Source organism: Salmo salar, chromosome 02 (genome assembly GCF_965601325.2).
Source record: "Salmo salar chromosome 02, fSalSal1, whole genome shotgun sequence".
Lineage (NCBI taxonomy): Eukaryota > Metazoa > Chordata > Actinopteri > Salmoniformes > Salmonidae > Salmo > Salmo salar.
The window spans coordinates 27,305,405-27,323,588 of NC_138292.1; positions in this window are offsets into that span (position 1 = coordinate 27,305,405).

Below are 18,184 nucleotides of genomic sequence, written 5' to 3' on the forward strand. Positions count from 1 at the left end.
ACACACTTATCAAGAGAACATGCCTGGTCATCCCTACTGCCTCTGATCTAGCGGACTCACTAAACACATGCTTCGTTTGTAAATTATGTCTGAGTGTTGGAGTGTTCCAAATGCTATTTCTTAAATAAAAAAACAAGAAAATCGTACTGTCTGGTTTGCTTAATATAAGGAATGTCAAATAATTTATACTTTTACCACTGATACTTAAGTATATTTTAGCAATGATGTTTACTTTTGATACTTAAGTATATTTAAAACAAATACTTTTAGACTTTTTCTAATGTAGTATTTTACTGGGTGACTTTTACTTGAGTCATTTTCTATTAAGGTATCTTTACTTTTACTCAAGTATGACAATTGGGTACTTTTTCAACCACTGTTCAAGACATTTAGCACCCCAGACCCAATGTTCACTAGGTGGCTTGAAGTAGGAGTGCTGAACTAGGGTCTGTTTAGCATTTCTGGGTATAGAAATCCATCAACCATTCCTCAGTCTTCCTCTGATGACTAGAAGCGTATATTATGAACCTTCAAAACCTACACTATAGGATGGATGTGTTTAGGAATGGGGGACGCAATTCGAAAGTTACATGTTTCCAATAACCAGCAAATAGACGCAAGAAATATTATACCATCATCATATTATTGTACTTTTTCCCCTTCATTTGCCTACTACTGTTTGCTATCATAACATGTGGGTTTCTTCACGGGGACCAGGAATCGGAACGCCTTTCAATGGTCTACAAAGCATGCCCCCAGGTAAAAGTAGGCTTTTGCAGAGAAGGGTTATATTGTTACTCCACGACATAATATGTAAAAAAAATAGTAATTTTTTTTTTTTTTTTATCCATAAGTAACACATAATGACAACAATAACGAGGCTATATACATGGGGTACCGGTACTGAGTCAATGTGCGGGGGTACAGGTTAGTTGAGGTAATTTGTAAAGTGATAGATATGCATAGATATTAATGTCAATAGTGTGGGTTGCCATTTTATTAATTGTTCAGCAGTCTTATGGCTTGGCGGTAGAAGCTGTTAAGGTGCCTTTTGTTCCTAGACTTGGCGCGACTGGAGTCTTTCCTCTGACACCGCCTATTATATAGGTCCTGGAAGGCAGGAAGCTTGGCCCCAGTGATGTACTGGGCCGTACACACTACCCTCTGTCGCGCCTTATGGTCAGAAGACAAGCAGTTGCCATACCAGGCAGTGATACAACCTCTCAGGATGCTCTCGATGGTGCAGCTGTAGAAGCTTTTGAGGATCTGGGGACCTATGCTAAATATTGTCAGTCTCCTGGGGGGAAAAGATTTTGTCGTGCCCTCTTCACAACTGTGTTGGTGTGTTTTGACCATGATAGTTTGTTGGTGATGTGGACACCAAGGAACTTGAAACTCTCGACTTGCTCCACTTCAGCCCCGTTGATGTTAATGGTGGCCTGTTTGGCCCTCCTTTTCCTGTAGTCCACGATCACATTTCATTGTTTGATCTAGTGTGTGTGACTTTTTTTCCCCCAGCACTTGTCCCATGTTGTCTAGCCTTCTATGCAGTTAAATGGAAAGGTGCTACATGACTTAGACATGACATGTGATTTGGGATGAGGGGAAATGACAATTGAAATTGCTAATTTATTCTGCACATCGCTATATTTGTTCATGTAGACATACTTTGAATATGTTTAATATGTGGGTGAAGCATTTCATTTGTAGTCTTTATTAATTTGTCGTTTTGAGTGGCCTGCAAATATTTTAACATCATTTGGTGGGATGTCTGTAAGAAATCACTTATGATTATCATTATTTACACTAAATTGAATGACATCTCTCCTGAAGGGCGCACATAATATGATTCACTATTCACCACGAATGTAAAAGCATTAGATTTGCATGTGCAAGGAGTTTCCACCATATTTCCTGTTCATGCAGAGAATTGAAAGGGGGCACTTTGGAAGAACTGAGATGTTTGGTACAAATTACTGCGCAACTCCTTCCTCCCTCCTTGAAGTAAAACCAAGGCCTCCACTACATGGCTTTAACCTGTCTAGTCATTTCTAATCAGTGATTACTTCTAGGGAGGAAGAAATGAGGGAAAAGATGTAAAAGATTGAGCATGCCACTATTGTCAGATGCACAAACCAATCCTGTTATTTGCATGTAATATACTTTTGACTTCTGACCTGTATACTGTCTGTAAACATTCCACAGATATCTCGTACAGTGGAAACACTTGAGCCTCTGCCTCGTCCACGTCAGCAATAACTCATCACTCCTACTCCAGGTAAATTCATTAGCATGAAGTTTGATACCCATATGACCTCACTCAACCCCAGGGGCCAAGTGTCAACATTCAATCTAACCTGGTGCCTTACGTATCAAGTGTCTCAGAGTAGGAGTGTTCCTCTCGGATCCGTTTTGCAGTTTACAACAAGAACAACATTATAGACACATCCTAGATCAGCACTGACTCTGATATGATTTGTGGATGATGTCCCAGGTCCCCCTCTGTCCATGTTATGTTGTTCATTTGGATCTTAACATGCCTTTTGGGGGCCCTAACCGATATTTGGTTTGGGGGCTCCCCACGTCACTGGCAAAACATCGTAGTGTAACATTGTAACATTGGAGCTAGAAACCAACATTTTGCTGCACCTGCGATAACATATGTGTATGTGACAAACTTTTATTTGCTAACCAACTGCTGATGCACAACCAAATCTCGAAATTTCACCTTGTGTATTTTACTATTGTAACACAACAGTAACTGACTGTTAAAAATGATAATAATGGTCAGTGGCCACCTAGCTACTGTTTATGTGGATTATGCCTGCAGCCCGCTGTGGTTATGTGTCATAGCGCAATTCCATCCTCCCTGGAAGTAATCATTGCTTAGACATGATTGGGCAAGTCATGTATTTAGAAATGATCATTGATTACAGGGGGGGGATATGTTTTTCTTTTGAACTAATGTAATTCACTTTCAATCCATGTTCTTTACAAATTCTGCACACTGATTATTTCCATTCAAAATTAAGTAACTGATGTAGAATGTAACAGGTTTCAATTTAATTCTGAATGGACCCCAATCTGGCTTGGTAAACTATTTGAAGCACTAGGGGACATTTTTCAATGTACTGTAACATTCCATATAGTTAGCCTGTAACTGTCTGGAAAATGTGTCCTCTCCATACTTATCCCAATGTAATTTCCCTTATCAGAATGCCAAAACGAAAGAGGGCCCCAACTGTTGATGACATTGCCTCAGTTGTTAAAAGGCTAGGCCTCTCACCAGACAAAGTTACAGCAGCAGGCTACCATCAAGAACATTTATTATTTTCTGTGCTGGTCATTGAACTGGAAAGGTCGAACACCCTCAGCTATCATCGTCAACTCTACGACGTGTGGAGTAAGGGAAGGATAGCCAATGCACAACCCCCCTCCATCTCCCAGATTGCCCCATCTCTACCCCAGGTCCCCCAATCAATACCCCAGCAAGTATACACCACACACCTGCTGCCTTTAACACCAGCACAAGCAGCTGAAATGTTTGAAACGGGTTGATCTCGCTAACGTATCCCACCTTCCACCACTCCACCCCAAGCCTGGAGACATTTTTATGTTTGCGGGTAGTTCCTCGTCATGTGAGTACCGGAAGGCGGACCAAAAGCGATGGATTCAGAAGGGATCCCACAGCCTTCCTCGCCGTTCACCAAAACTAAGGGTGCGGTACTATGTAGGGAAGGAAGCACCAGGGCTTCATAAAGGGAGTACGAGTTACTGCATCAGCCTCATACTGTGCTAATTCACTACTTTGGTGAGGAGGCACACTCCGCTGTCCCCCACCCCCACGGCAACGGCCAACAGCAGCAAGCAAGGGATTCCATCTGATCGGCTCCCTCAATTATGAAATGTCCAGGCGAAAGACAGAAACACCTGGCAAAGTACACTCAGTCATGACCAATAACCCACCACCACCACCCCCAAATGTATCATTCATGCCAGAGTACCAACCACTCAACTTGGCACAAGTGAAGAACACAATTCGTCGTGCAAGGGACGTCACTGTTTTGGACCGGGATGAGTCGGTGGAAATACATATGATGGGTGACATTCTCCTCGGATTTGTCACCCATATGGAGACTCGACCCGCAACCCTTCTGGTGGTGGCAGCACCAGAAATGGTTGAAGAGGCCAAGGCAGTCATTAAAAGCAAACACCAAGGAGCACACATTTTTCACTACGACACCACGTTTTACCTGGCCAATTTATGTTTCACCTCTTGTTTTTCATCATGTACCGTTTCAAGAGGCACCTGTCCTTCCCCTGGCCTTCCTCATTCACACCACCCGGCACATGGAAAACCACAAACAGTTCTTTCGCACCATCGTTTCACTCCTTCCCCAACTATCAACAGCAATCTTCTGCACAGACCGTGAGGCGGCTATTGAGGGAGTAATCCAGTCTGTGCTGCCGCAAGCCAGGATTGTCAATTGCTGGAACCACATCTCAAACAATGTGAAGCACAAGATGGGGTCAGAGGGTGCCGAAGCTGTGGCCGATTACCAGCAGGCCATCAAAAAGCTTTTGGCCTCGAAATCAAGGACTGACTACGAATGCACACTGGAGAGTGTGTGTGTCCACTGGAGCCCTGATCTCAGGGCTTATTTCAATCAGTCGCTGTCCGACGCCATGGACAAGAGCGCACAATATGTGCTAAACAGCTTGGGCATCCAGTCAGACGGAATTACAAACAACTGCTCAGAGAGCTTCAATGCTGTCCTCAAGGCAAAGGTTGGATGGAAGAAGGTCAGAGTAGATAAATTGGTTTATCTACTCTACCAACTCCTAACCAATGCCTTGAGGGAAGTGCTGCGGGGCTACTGTAACCTAGGGAATTTCCATCTGACCTCTGAGTGCCATGAACAATTTTCCAGATGGATGCCCACCACCAGTTCCCCCTACCACATGTCGGAGGACGACATGGTGTCCTTTGCTGAAGGCATCCAGTCCTGTGTGGCACAGGAAGAGTATGACGTGGCAGAAACTGGAGCGGAGGCCTTGGCCAGGATGATTGTGGCAAAGGGACAACTCCTCCTGGTGCCAAGCACCCAATCATTCCTCTACCAGGGCTTCTCAGACAAGCAGCACAGCGTTACTCTGTTACCAATGGAGACGTGCTCCTGCTCTGCATCAGATAGTGCCCAGAGGTGTGTCCACCGACTGGCAGCTGTACTGGCCATTGGCGGAAGTGTGGACAGACCTATGCCAATAAAGCTAAGGACAAGGCATCTGAGCGCAAAACGCTCTAGCCATAAGTGTGCCACCAAGGAGCATGTCCAGATGGCCGCCAAACGCCAGGAAGAACAATCAACCGTTGATCAACAGGTCTGTCTTACTTGTTCCTAAATTTTGTCTTATTTGGGTACGTCACAAAATGTTGACCATTTTACTAAGCCATGTGGTCCTCATGGGTTTTATGTATATCCATGAACACAAAATGCAGGCATGCCCCAAACTGAACTGTCATTATTCAATAGGGTGACCAATTCCAACAGTCTCTGAAACACCCCAGCAGGGATGACGAATTGGAGAATAGAGTAAGTGGAATGTGACTGTTTTTGTTACATTCTGCATGTTTTGCTTGTGCATGTTGATTGCATCTGTACAGTCAGGCAGTTTGGACACCATTTTTATGACCATAATCTGTTTGTATAGGTGAAGAAACTGTGGGCAATGTCGTCAGATGGCGTGGACAGGGCAACCGCAAGGATTTTGTTGGAAGGATCCATTGCCATCCTGCACCTTCATGACTTCCTTACGTTGAAGCCCAATGAGTGGTTTATTGGGGAGGTATGTTCAGGTTGCCCACATGTTATGGTTGAATTGTATGACATTTCCGGGGCGGGGAAGTACAATTAGACTGTATTGCCTGGGAATCATGTCAACTTTGACCAACCATATGCCATTCTGCTTTAGGTCATTGACTTCTACCTCCAACTGAAGAGGTATGACTTTCAAGTGGAGAGGGATGTTTTTATTGTGGATCACCTTCTGGCAGGGAATATCCTGCATGAGGATAAGGTGGTGATGCGCAAGAACACCTTGTCAAATGTAAATGCATGTCCGCAGACTTGCTTTTGTGTCATGGTTCTAAATAAGAGGCTAGAGGGGTCAATGTGTGGAGAGGTGCCACCTTCCTGACAAAAAATGGCCTGCCACACCATATAAATGTATCTTCATTCCTCTTCCTGTAGACCAGTCTGGAGCAGCACAGTTGCTTGATTGGAGCTTGCAACGTGGCAAACTACCACTGGATACTCTTGGTAAGCTGCACAATATGGACCATCTACTGTACTGTGAGAGATTGGACAGTACTATACTTGAATATGTTAGGATTGAGGCCATTTTGATATACTGACTTGGTATTACCGCTTGCGTTTAGTATGTCAATCACAGGACCCACTCTGCCATTGTCCTGGACCCTATTGGTTCCCCTAACGCAGAGCGCTATATGAGCGAGAACCTGGTCAAGCACATCAGGTTTGGTAAATCCAGTTGTGTAAAAATACTTGAAAGTAGTTTATGGAGTATTTGTACTTTACTTTACTATTTATATTTTTTGACAACTTTTACTTTTACTACATTCCTAAAGATAATAATGCCATTTTTACTCCATACATTTTCCTTGACACCCAAAAGTAGTGGTTACATTTTGAATGCTTAGCAGGACAGGAAAATGTTAGCATTCACTTATCAAGAGAACATCCCTGGTCATCGCTGCTGCCTCTGATCTGGGGGACTCAATACACACAAATTCTTTGTTTGTAAATTATGTCTGAGTGTTGAATGTGCTTCTGGCAATCTGTAAGTTAAAAAACCAAGAATCTTTCCTTCTGGTTTGCTTAATCTAAAAAAATTGAAATTATTTATCCTTTAACTTTTACATTTGTTACTTAAGTATATTTTACCAATTACATTTGCTTTTGATACTTAAGTATATTTAAAACCAAACACTTTTAGACTTTTACTCAAGTAGTATTTTATGCATTTATGCATATTAATTAGCCTGTGTAATTAACCTGTGTATTCATGTTAGGAATGTTGTAGGCTATGAAGAGATAATTATGAAGCAATATTGATTTCCGTTCAAGCATGCCGTCTCAATCCTGAGCAGCCATTCGTGTGTTAAGCGACTCTATGCAGGTGTATGAATGTTGTTGGAACTATAACAATGAGAAGAGAATGTCGTAGCCTATGTATAAACAAATAATATTTTTCTCCCCAAACAGATACTGGTTTGACGAATGAACCCACAGAACCGGCACACAATCTGTGTTCAGCAATGTTCCCTGGCAGGCAACAACAATACCACACACCAAGCAAAGAGACAGCTACAATTGTGGTGTTTATGTGCTGCTGGTGAGTTCATATGCTTATTAGTTCCAAGGATAATTCAGTAGGCAAATGTGTTATGTTAGAAATCTGTGGGTAACCTTTAAAGGTAGGCCACCCAAAGCGGGTCGAAAGCAAATGCACCCAATGTTCATATGCATAGATCTTTCTGAGGGTTTAGCCAAAATCATTCCATTGAAAGGATTAGATTAGCGTAACAAATTAGTCAAAATTTCACACCTGTCATGTGCACACCTAAGAAAATGGTCTGAAATGGGAAGGGACCCATGTGCACGTGTTCAAGGAGAAAAAATGTATTATGTTGGTAACCGATGTGCTATGGTGTGCACTAAATCATTTGACCCAGGTCAATGGAGAACCTGGTTGCTATGTGACAAACTATATGAAATGTTGGTGTAATATCGTCAAATCAGTGGAGCTTCAATATCACCAGTGTGCTGGCTTGTTTTCACGATTACAGTCAAGCAAAAAAGGTTTTCTAAAGTGTTAGACTATCACAATGAATCAGCTGATTACTATTGTCAGCTGGTTACTATTGTGGCTGTATAGATGGTAGACATGATTTATCCCATTGTCTGTTTATGTACTACCTAGATGGCCAGAGAGTTAATGCAGAGGAAGAAGGCACTAAATGACCCAACTGTCCCAATGCATGTTAACATCGGTGTGGCCAGAATGGAGGTGGCAAAAGAGATCCTGGACAAAGGTGAGATTGTCTATCACTTAAAAAATCTGACAATGTAAAGTTGAAGGATTGTAGCCTAGTCTACATCATACACTGTCACTGCTGCCTTATCTCATTTACTGTTGCTATATTGTCCTGACCCCACTTTAATAGACGATTAATAGTGTTCGATAGCACTATTGTTTTACCTACCATATTTGAGGTTGGCAACGTTTTGTAATTTTAGCCTAAATGGAGGTGAAAGTAGCTGACAGACTACATTAAAAATCCTAAGTGGCATATAACCAACATAACATCCCCCATGTTTGATTGTAGGGAGGTTGTTATTTTGTTAGAATTATTCATTTTGTTGTTGGTAAACATAGAAAGACCCCACTGCTGAAAGAGACGCAAAGCCCGACTGAACTTCCTACACCCACCTAAACATTTTATTTTAGAAGAAATGGGGAATAATTAAAGAAAATTGTAAGGGCGACCATATTTGTCCAGAACTGTATATAGTATATCATCCTAAGGCATTAGGTGATATAGCTGACATGTTTCCCTTTTTCTATCAGAAATTGACAGGAAACTCTACTGCAGATTCTGTGCAACAGATGAGGGGGGAGACTGGGTGAGTATGATTTTACACATTGACGTAAGCTAGGCAAAAGCAAGCCTGAGTGCCCATCAGTTGGCATGCCAACTTCTTGTCACACAGTTGACATGACAATTCATAAGGCTTTGACCTTTCAATGTTTGAACAGGGCCCAAACGTGTCCGTTGCTCTATGAACAATGGCCGGAGTGTAGGCAATTGCTGTGGTCTGTCTATTACTGTGGTCTGAGGGGTGTTGAGTTATGCAGTAATTATATGTTTATAACCTTAAAGGGTAATTAAGGTTATAAACCTTAATTTCACTCGTTTAAACATTTTCTTACATTTAAAACAGGTAGTGACTTCAATCTTCAGGTTTTTTAACTAGCCACTGCCAACAAATGCTAATTGTAATTTCTTCACCAAACTGTCAATCTCCCCTCTTTGCCACATTCATGGCCAAATCATCTCTTGCGTGGATTGTTGGTCAATGATTTCAGCTATAATTTAATGGCAATGGCTAGTTAAACAAAACTCAATTGTGGATTGTTGAGCTATCCTTTTAACTGTGACATCATAATGGAATCAATGGCCTAATTGACATTTACTTTCACAGATGGAGTGCTCCACATGCTCCAGTTGGTATCACACCTCCTGTGCTGGGGTATCCATCACCATTTACCATCAACCCAGAGATAATCCTGCCTTACAATGGATGTGCCCACCCTGCCATCACTGGAGACCTGCACACCAAGACTACTATTGCGTTGATACTGTGTCAAATCGTCCGGGGGTATCGTCGGACTGGGCCACAGTGTCTCCCGAACCCTCGTATGTCAGCCTCCAGTATTTATGCTGCAATAGTTTGTGTCGAGGGGGCTAGGGTCAGTCTGTTATATCTGGAGTATTTCTCCTGTCTTATCCGGTGTCCTGTGTGACTTTAAGTATGATCCCTCTAATTCTCTCTCTCTCCCTCCCTCCCCTCCCAGAGGACCTGAGCCCTGGGACCATGCCTCAGGACTACCTGGCCTGATGACTCTATGCTGTCCCCAGTCCACCTGGTTGTGCTGCTGCTCCAGTTTCATCTGTTCTGCCTGTGGCTATGGAACCCTGACCTGTTCACCGGACGTTCTACCTTGTCCCGGACCTGCTGTTTTTGATTCTCTCTCTTTACCGCACCTGCTGACTCTGAATGCTTGGCTATAAAAGCCAACTGACATTTACCCCTGAGGTGCTGACCTGTTACACTCTCTACAACCACTGTGATTATTATTATTTGACCCTGCTGGTCATCTATGAACGTTTGAACATCTTGGCTATGTACTGTTATAATCTCCACCCGGCACAGCCAGAAGAGGACTGGCCACCCCTCAGAGCCTGGTTCCTCTCTAGGTTTCTTCCTAGGTTCCTGCCTTTCTAGGGAGTTTTTCCTAGCCACCGTGCTTCTACATCTGCATTGCTTGCTGTTTTGGGTTTTAGGTTGGGTTTCTGTATAGCTCTTTGTGACATTGGCTGATGTAAAAAGGGCTTTATAAATACGTTTGATGTTTTAGGGCTGTCACCAACAGAAAAAATTATTGGTCGACTGAGTCCTGTTCTTTCGACCAATCGATTGGTCGCAATGTTTAAATCTATTTAAACACGCCCTATGTGTTTGAAGAAACCCACTACATATGCTTTGAGCTTGTCTGATGCTTAAGAACACTGTTTCATTAAATAATTTGGCTGTTGCATGAGGCTTGGCACTCACGGAATCAGTAGGCTATTAAACACTCAAACAGCCAACAGAAGCCGGAACTGTCTTTCTGTAGATATATAGATGATTTATTAAGCCAGGGAGATGTAACAGTTAGGCTATTGATTATATAACTAATTAAGTTGGTTTGCGCTCTCCTCAATTTTCTTAGAGAATTAGGCTTAGCCCTGTTGGCACAGGACTAGTATTACTAGAGAACGTTAGTTATGTAATTATCACCCCAAAATGTCCCTTATTCCAGATGATGATTGGGACTGGATTCGTTTTTTTTCCAAACTGCCCCCTTTAATTAGTATTTTAATATTTTTTAATTAATACTTATGATGGAAGCCTGAAGTATTTTTTGATCTTCACGGCTAGAAGGGAAAAATAACTTGGGAATCTGGTGAAGTTCAACTTTGTTGTTCATGCAATTGAAATGGTATTGCTTTTAATGTTAATAGTGCATTTGACAAATCCAGAGTTTTTTGGACACACAGATGTGTCTTTGTTGCAACAAATTTAATTACTTCCTACAGCACATTTGTTACTTGTCCCTTAAATTTTATGTGTGGAAAAGGTCATGTGTGACAACGTTCAGGTAACAGAAAAAGTGGGAAAATATCAATGTCCATGTGTGATTTTATAAAGTAACTATTTTTACTCATTACTTTTGTAAATGAGATAGTTTCCACTTTTACTTGTAGTTTCTTTTTTTACTACAGTAAAATGTAATTAAAGTAACAGTACGCCGATAATGTCATAATATTGCAATACTCCACTGTATAGATGGTTTATGGTTGAGCTGGCCTCAGCGAACGATTGTGGATTTCAGTGGTTTCGTTTTAAGTTGTCTCACTGAAATTGACCTCCAGGTTCTTAGAGAAATGCATAATATGCTAGTTTAATTTGGATTTTAAACTACACTACCGTTCAAAAGTTTGGGGTCACTTAGAAATGTCCTTGTTTTTGAAAGAAAACTTTTTTTTGTCCATTACAATAACATCAAATTGATCAGAAATACAGTGTAGACATTGTTAATGTTGTAAATGACTATTGTAGCTGGAAACGGCAGATTTTTTACGGAATATCTACGTAGGCGTACAGAGGCCCATTATCAGCAACCATCACTCCTGTGTTCCAATAGCACATTGTGTTAGCTAATCCAAGTTTATCATTTTAAAAGGCTAATTGATCATTAGAAAACCTTTTTGCAATTATGTTAGCACAGCTGAAAACTGTTGTCCTGATTAAAGAAGCAATAAAACTGGCCTTCTTTAGACTAGTTGAGTATCTTGAGCATTAGCATTTGTGGTTTTGATTACAGGCTCAAAATGGCCAGAAACAAAGCACTTTCTTCTGAAACTTGTCAGTCTATTCTTGTTCTGAGAAATGAAGGCTATTCCATGTGAGAAATTGCCAAGAAACTGAAGATCTCGTACAATGCTGTGTACAGAACAGCGCAAACTGTCTCTAACCAGAATAGAAACGAGTGGGAAGCCCCGGTGCACAACTGAGCAAGAGGACAAGTACATTAGAGTGTCTAGTTTGAGAGACAGACACCTCACAATTCCTCAACTGGCAGCTTCATTAAATAGTACCCGCAAAACACCAGTCTCAACGTCAACAGTGAATCAGGGATGCTGGCCTTCTAGGCAGAGATGCAAAGAAAAAGCCATATCTCAGACTGGCCAATAAAAAGAAAATATTAAGATGGGCAAAAGAACACAGACATTAGACAGAGGAAGATTGGGAAAAAGTGTTATGGACAGACAAATCTATGTTTGAGGTGTTCGGATCTGTCTGTTGCCCAAAATAAATTCAATTCAATTCAATTACAAAGAAGAACGCCATCTGTCAAACATGATGGAGGCAATGTGATGGTAAAGTGGGACATTTGTACAGGCTAAAAGGGATCTTGAAGAAGGAAGGCTATCACTCCGTTTTGCAACACCATGCCATACCCTGTGGACGGCGCTTAATTGGAGTCAATTTCCTCCTACAACAGGACAATGACCCAAAGCACAGCTCCAAACTATGCAAGAACTAATTAGGGAAGAAGCAGCCAGCTGGTATTCTGTCTATAATGGAGTGGCCAGCACAGTCACCGGATCTCAAACCTATTGGGCTGTGTGGGAGCAGCTTGACCGTACGGTATGTAAGAAGTGCCCATCAAGTCAATCCAACTTGTGGGGGGTACTTCAGGAAGCATTGGGTGAAATCTCTTAAGATTACCTCAACAAATTGACAACTAGAATGCCAAAGGTCTGCAAAGTTAGAATTGCTGCAAATGGAGGATTATTTGACGAAAGCATAGTTTGAAGGAAACAATTATTATTTCAATTAAAAATAATTATTTAGAACCTTGTCAACGTCTTGACTATATTTCCTATTATTTTGCAACTCATTTCATGTATGTTTTCATGGAAAACAAGGGCATTTCTAAGTGACCTCAAACTTTTGAACGGAAGTGTACGTATTCTGTTTTTTTCTTTTGAGTGACAATAGGTAGCCTGCATAGCTACAGTAGCTATTTTAGTTTCTGCAACTTCTACAGAGAATGTTAACCATTATATTGATGAAAAAGGAATTTGGACACGAAGTTGGTGTTTATCGGTGGCATTAAAAAGCCTTACTCTGCAACTTTTCCTGGTGGGTAATGGCAGTTTCAATTACCATAATGGTATAAAGTCAATGACTCTTGATTAATCTAATGTATTGGAACAATTTGCTAAATGCCTTAAGTCTTAGGTATGATAGGATACTTTATACTATCCTGACTGTATTAGTCTCAACTTACCATTCCAGAATGTAACTATATGATTTAAAAAATATTTCGTACAAAGTGACTTATCAATATACAGTGCATTTGGAAAGTATTCAGACCCTTTGACTTTTTCCACATTTTGTTACATTACAGCCTTATTTGTACAATTGATTACATTGTTTCTCTCTCATCAATCTACAAACAATAGCCCACAATGACAAAGCAAAAACAGGATTAGAAATTATTGCAAATTTTATTGCATAAAACTCTGACGCTACAACCTTGGCACACCTGTATTTGGGGAGTTTCTCCCATTCTTCTCTGTCGATCCTCTCAAGCTCTGTCAAGTTCTATGGGGAGTGTGGCTGCACAGTTATTTTCAGGTCTCTCCAGAGATGTTTGATCGGCTTCAAGTCCGGGTTCTGGCTGGAACCAGGGGCGGAGCCTGAGGGGTGTCCGGAGTGGCACTGAACACCCCTGACATCTTATTTGCCATTTCATTCACTACTGGCGGTTTGATGCTGATTGACATCTTATTTCACCTCTTTTTGAAAGAAGAATTTATTTTGACGTTCGGCGGCGCATTTTTCAAATTGAGGACGAGGAAGAGAGAATATTAACGTTGGTTGCGAGATACAGAAGAATAATAAGAACATACAGAAGAAGAAGAGAGAATATTTCCACAGCTCCACAAGCTCTTTTCGCGATTGGCAAAAGCATCATATTTCAAGTAAGTTTTAAGGTTTAGTATCGGGTTTAGGTTTCCTGAACAACTTTTACGAAAGTTGAGTTGCCGTGTAATTTAATGTTAAACCTTTGACTCCATTAACAGACAGTTAATCAGATAAGAGAGATCGGTTCACAATTTAGCCTCACATTATGTTTACATCTATCCTAGTAATACACGAATATACAGTGCAGTGTCGTAAGTTACAGTATATGAATGTTTAGCTAATGTGGGGTAACTAGTAGGCTACAGCTGTCAGTGTTCAGCAGTTAACATTCAGCAATTTGAAATCCATTAACTCAGTTGAACTCAAAACGAACAATTGAACTCAACTTGAACTCAAAACGAACAATTGTTATCAATCTGTTAATGTTACTCAAAAGATTACCACAATTTGCAGATAGCCTGTTTGCTATCGTAAAGGTGTAAAAAATTATAGCTAGCTAAGTTACTTACTGCAGAGTAGGGCTAGCCATGATCTAACTAGTAACTTAGGCTGGTAGTTGATTTTAAGGTACAGTTATGATAATGGGGATTTGTAATTAAGATTGAGATTGGACTAAAATGAGGGTAATTGGATGCATAGACTGTATTATTTTTGCATAGGGTCAATTAAACATGAAAAGAAAGGGAGAGATATCAGACTTCTTTATAAAGAAGCATAAACAGGCATATCAGGTGCAAACAGACCCCAGGCCTTGCATCACCACCAGACTCCAGAGCAGCTCCCTACATGAGGCTAGTCAGAGTCAGTGTGGTCAAACTTCACAAGGACCCAGTCTACCACCAACAGGTCAGAGCATCTATCAGGCAGTCAGTCACAGGCCCAGTTCAGAATTTAAGTTTAGCTTCAGCTTGTACAGTGGGGGAAAAAAGTATTTGATCCCCTGCTGATTTTGTACGTTTGCCCACTTATAAAGAAATGATCAGTCTATCATTTTAATGGTAGGTTTATTTGAACAGTGAGAGACAGAATAACAAAAAATCCAGAAAAACACATGTCAAAAATGTTATAAAATGATTAGCATTTTAATGAGGGAAATAAGTATTTGACCCCTCTGCAAAACATGACTTAGTACTTGGTGGCAAAACCCTTGTTGGCAATCACAGGAGGGATTTTGTCCCACTCCTTTTTGCAGATCTTCTCCAAGTCATTAAGGTTTCGAGGCTGACGTTTGGCAACTCGAACCTTCAGCTCCTTCCACAGATTTTCTATGGGATTAAGGTCTGGAGACTGGCTAGGCCACTCCAGGACCTTAATGTGCTTCTTCTTGAGCCACTCCTTTGTTGCCTTGGCCGTGTGTTTTGGGTCATTGTCATGCTGGAATACCCATCCACAACCCATTTTCAATGCCCTGGCTGAGGGAAGGATGTTCTCACCCAAGATTTGATGGTACATGGCCCCGTCCATCGTCCCTTTGATGCGGTGAAGTTGTCCTGTCCCCTTAGCAGAAAAACACCCCCAAAGCATAATGTTTCCACCTCCATGTTTGACGGTGGAGATGGTGTTCTTGGGGTCATAGGCAGCATTCCTCCTCCAAACACGGCAAGTTGAGTTGATGCCAAAGAGCTCCATTTTGGTCTCATCTGACCACAACACTTTCACCCAGTTGTCCTCTGAATCATTCAGATGTTCATTGGCAAACTTCAGACGGGCATGTATATGTGCTTTCTTGAGCAGGGGGACCTTGCGTGCACTGCAGGATTTCAGTCCTTCACGGCGTAGTGTGTTACCAATTGTTTTCTTGGTGACTATGGTCCCAGCTGCCTTGAGATCATTGACAAGATCCTCCCGTGTAGTTCTGGGCTGATTCCTCACCGTTCTCATGATCATTGAAACCCCACGGGGTGAGATCTTGCATGGAGCCCCAGGCCGAGGGATATTGACAGTTCTTTTGTGTTTCTTCCGTTTGCGAATAATCGCACCAAATGTTGTCACCTTCTCACCAAGCTGCTTGGCGATGGTCTTGTAGCACATTCCAGCCTTGTGTAGGTCTACAATCTTGTCCCTGACATCCTTGGAGAGCTCTTTGGTCTTGGCCATGGTGGAGAGTTTGGAATCTGATTGATTGATTGCTTGCTTCTGTGGACAGGTGTCTTTTTTACAGGTAACAAGCTGCGGTTAGGAGCACTCTCTTTAATAAAACAACAAACCGTGACGAAGAGGTGCAACATACACTTACTCAAAATAGTCTCCCACAAAACCTAGTGCGAAAACCAACAACTTAAATATGATCCCCAATTAGAGACAATGATGACCAGCTGCCTCTAATTGGAGATCATCCCCAAAAAACAACATAGAAATACAGAAACTAGAACCCCACATAGAAATACAGAAACTAGACAAAAACCCCTGTCACGCCCTGACCTACTCTAACATAGAAAATAAAAGCTTTCTATGGTGTCACGGCCCCTCCTCTGCAGTGCAGGGGCGGTTCCTCCTGCAGGCAGAGGAGGGTTGTTAGTGATTGGAGCTGGTGTGATTGGAGCCACCTGGGCTCAGGGTATTAAAATACTTCACTAACCACTCCTCTCTCTGCTCCTCCAGGTATGATCCGGTTTTGTTTGTTCCTTTGTAGGTTTACTTAGTTTCCATTCAGTCATGTTTACACACACAGATTCATGCATCCATGCACTTTACATACACCCTACATTATGACATTTCCACACCTCATTCCTTTTTCTTTGTTTAAAGTTAATAGTTTTTTGGTTTACAATAAAGAACCTTTTGATTGGCCTATACCTGTTGTTCATGTCCCCTCATTTTTGCCACAGGCTATGAGCCGGCCTGTAACAATGGTCAGAACGTGACAGCAACATTTTTCTTGTTGCCTTTGTGGGCCTGAAAGAGCAAACTTGAGGTATATAGGGGGACAGGGGCTAGTTCCCTTCAAATAGCACGAATGACGTGACACATTGTACAGCGTATAACCAGCCAGCTGTATGTTGATAGTGTCGTCGTTCAGCCACGAATCCGTGAAGCATAAGATATACGTTTTAATCCAACGTGCCATTGGAACACAAGTGTGATGGTTGCTGATAATGGGCCTCTGTACGCCTATGTAGATATTCCTTTAAAAATCAGCCGTTTCCAGCTACAAACAACATTAACAATATCTACACTCTATTTCTGATCAATTTTATGTTATTTTAATGGACAAAAAATGTGCTCTTCTTTCAAAAACAAGGACATTTCTAAGTGACCCCAAACTTTTGAACAGTAGTGTATGTGAAAAATTGGATCAGGTGGTTGGTGCACACTGATTGACCCGCATGGTAGAAGGAGAGAGGAATCCCACTCCATCCATTATCTCTTCTCACGTGTATTTGGGTTTTATGAGATACCATGTGAGAGCTTTTGTACCCAAACCCATGCTGTGTGATAAATGCAAAATATTTGTCCATGTGTCAATTGTATGTAGACAGGAGGAATATCGTATGCCAGCTGAGCCTAAATGCTGCAATTGTGGTGATGATCATGCGCCCGAATTCCTGAAGTTCCCTGTTAGTGTGAAGGAGACGGAGGTGGCAAGAATAAGGGCTGTCCAGCATGTCTCCTATCCGGAGGCGGTGAGAAAAGTAGAAGAAAGGAGTGATGTTGAAGAAATAATGGTAGTAGGAGTACTGACACCAGAGAATATTATTTGTCAATAGAGAGATCCTGACATGTTGCATGTTAAGAAGATGGAGTTAGTAATGTTGATTGCATTGGTTATCATCAACTGCACAGCTGCACAAACAGAGAGGAAATCTGAGGAAATAGACATTGTTGTGAGTGTGGCTGAACGTTTTGTGGGATTTTACTGAAGGAATCGTGGCGATGAATGCTCCATCCTCACAGGCCCCGGAGCCTGTATAGGAATGTATTTAACTTCTGGCTTCCCAAGGACTGTTTTTGTGCAACCCAATACAATAGGGAGCAATGTTAGTATATGTATACACCCGCAACATGTATTTCAGTTTTATGTTTCATTGATTGCCATGTGGATATCAATACATCATGAACTTGACAGCTTTCTGTGTGATTATCAGACCCCCTGGAAAAAGATTTGTCTAGACGTGGACAGCTTGAGGTGGAGTTGGAGCAAGCTAGCTAGTGAACTTGCGGCAAGATGGAGGATGGCGAGATGACACGAGGCATAACAAAGGGTAAGATGACGTGAGGCAGAAAGAAGGGGGCGAGGTTCAAAACCAAGACGGCATCTGCTAAATACAAGCCAAGTACTTTCTCCTTTGACTCAAGTACAGGAGAGATAATTACATGTTACACTCCTGAAACCCTGA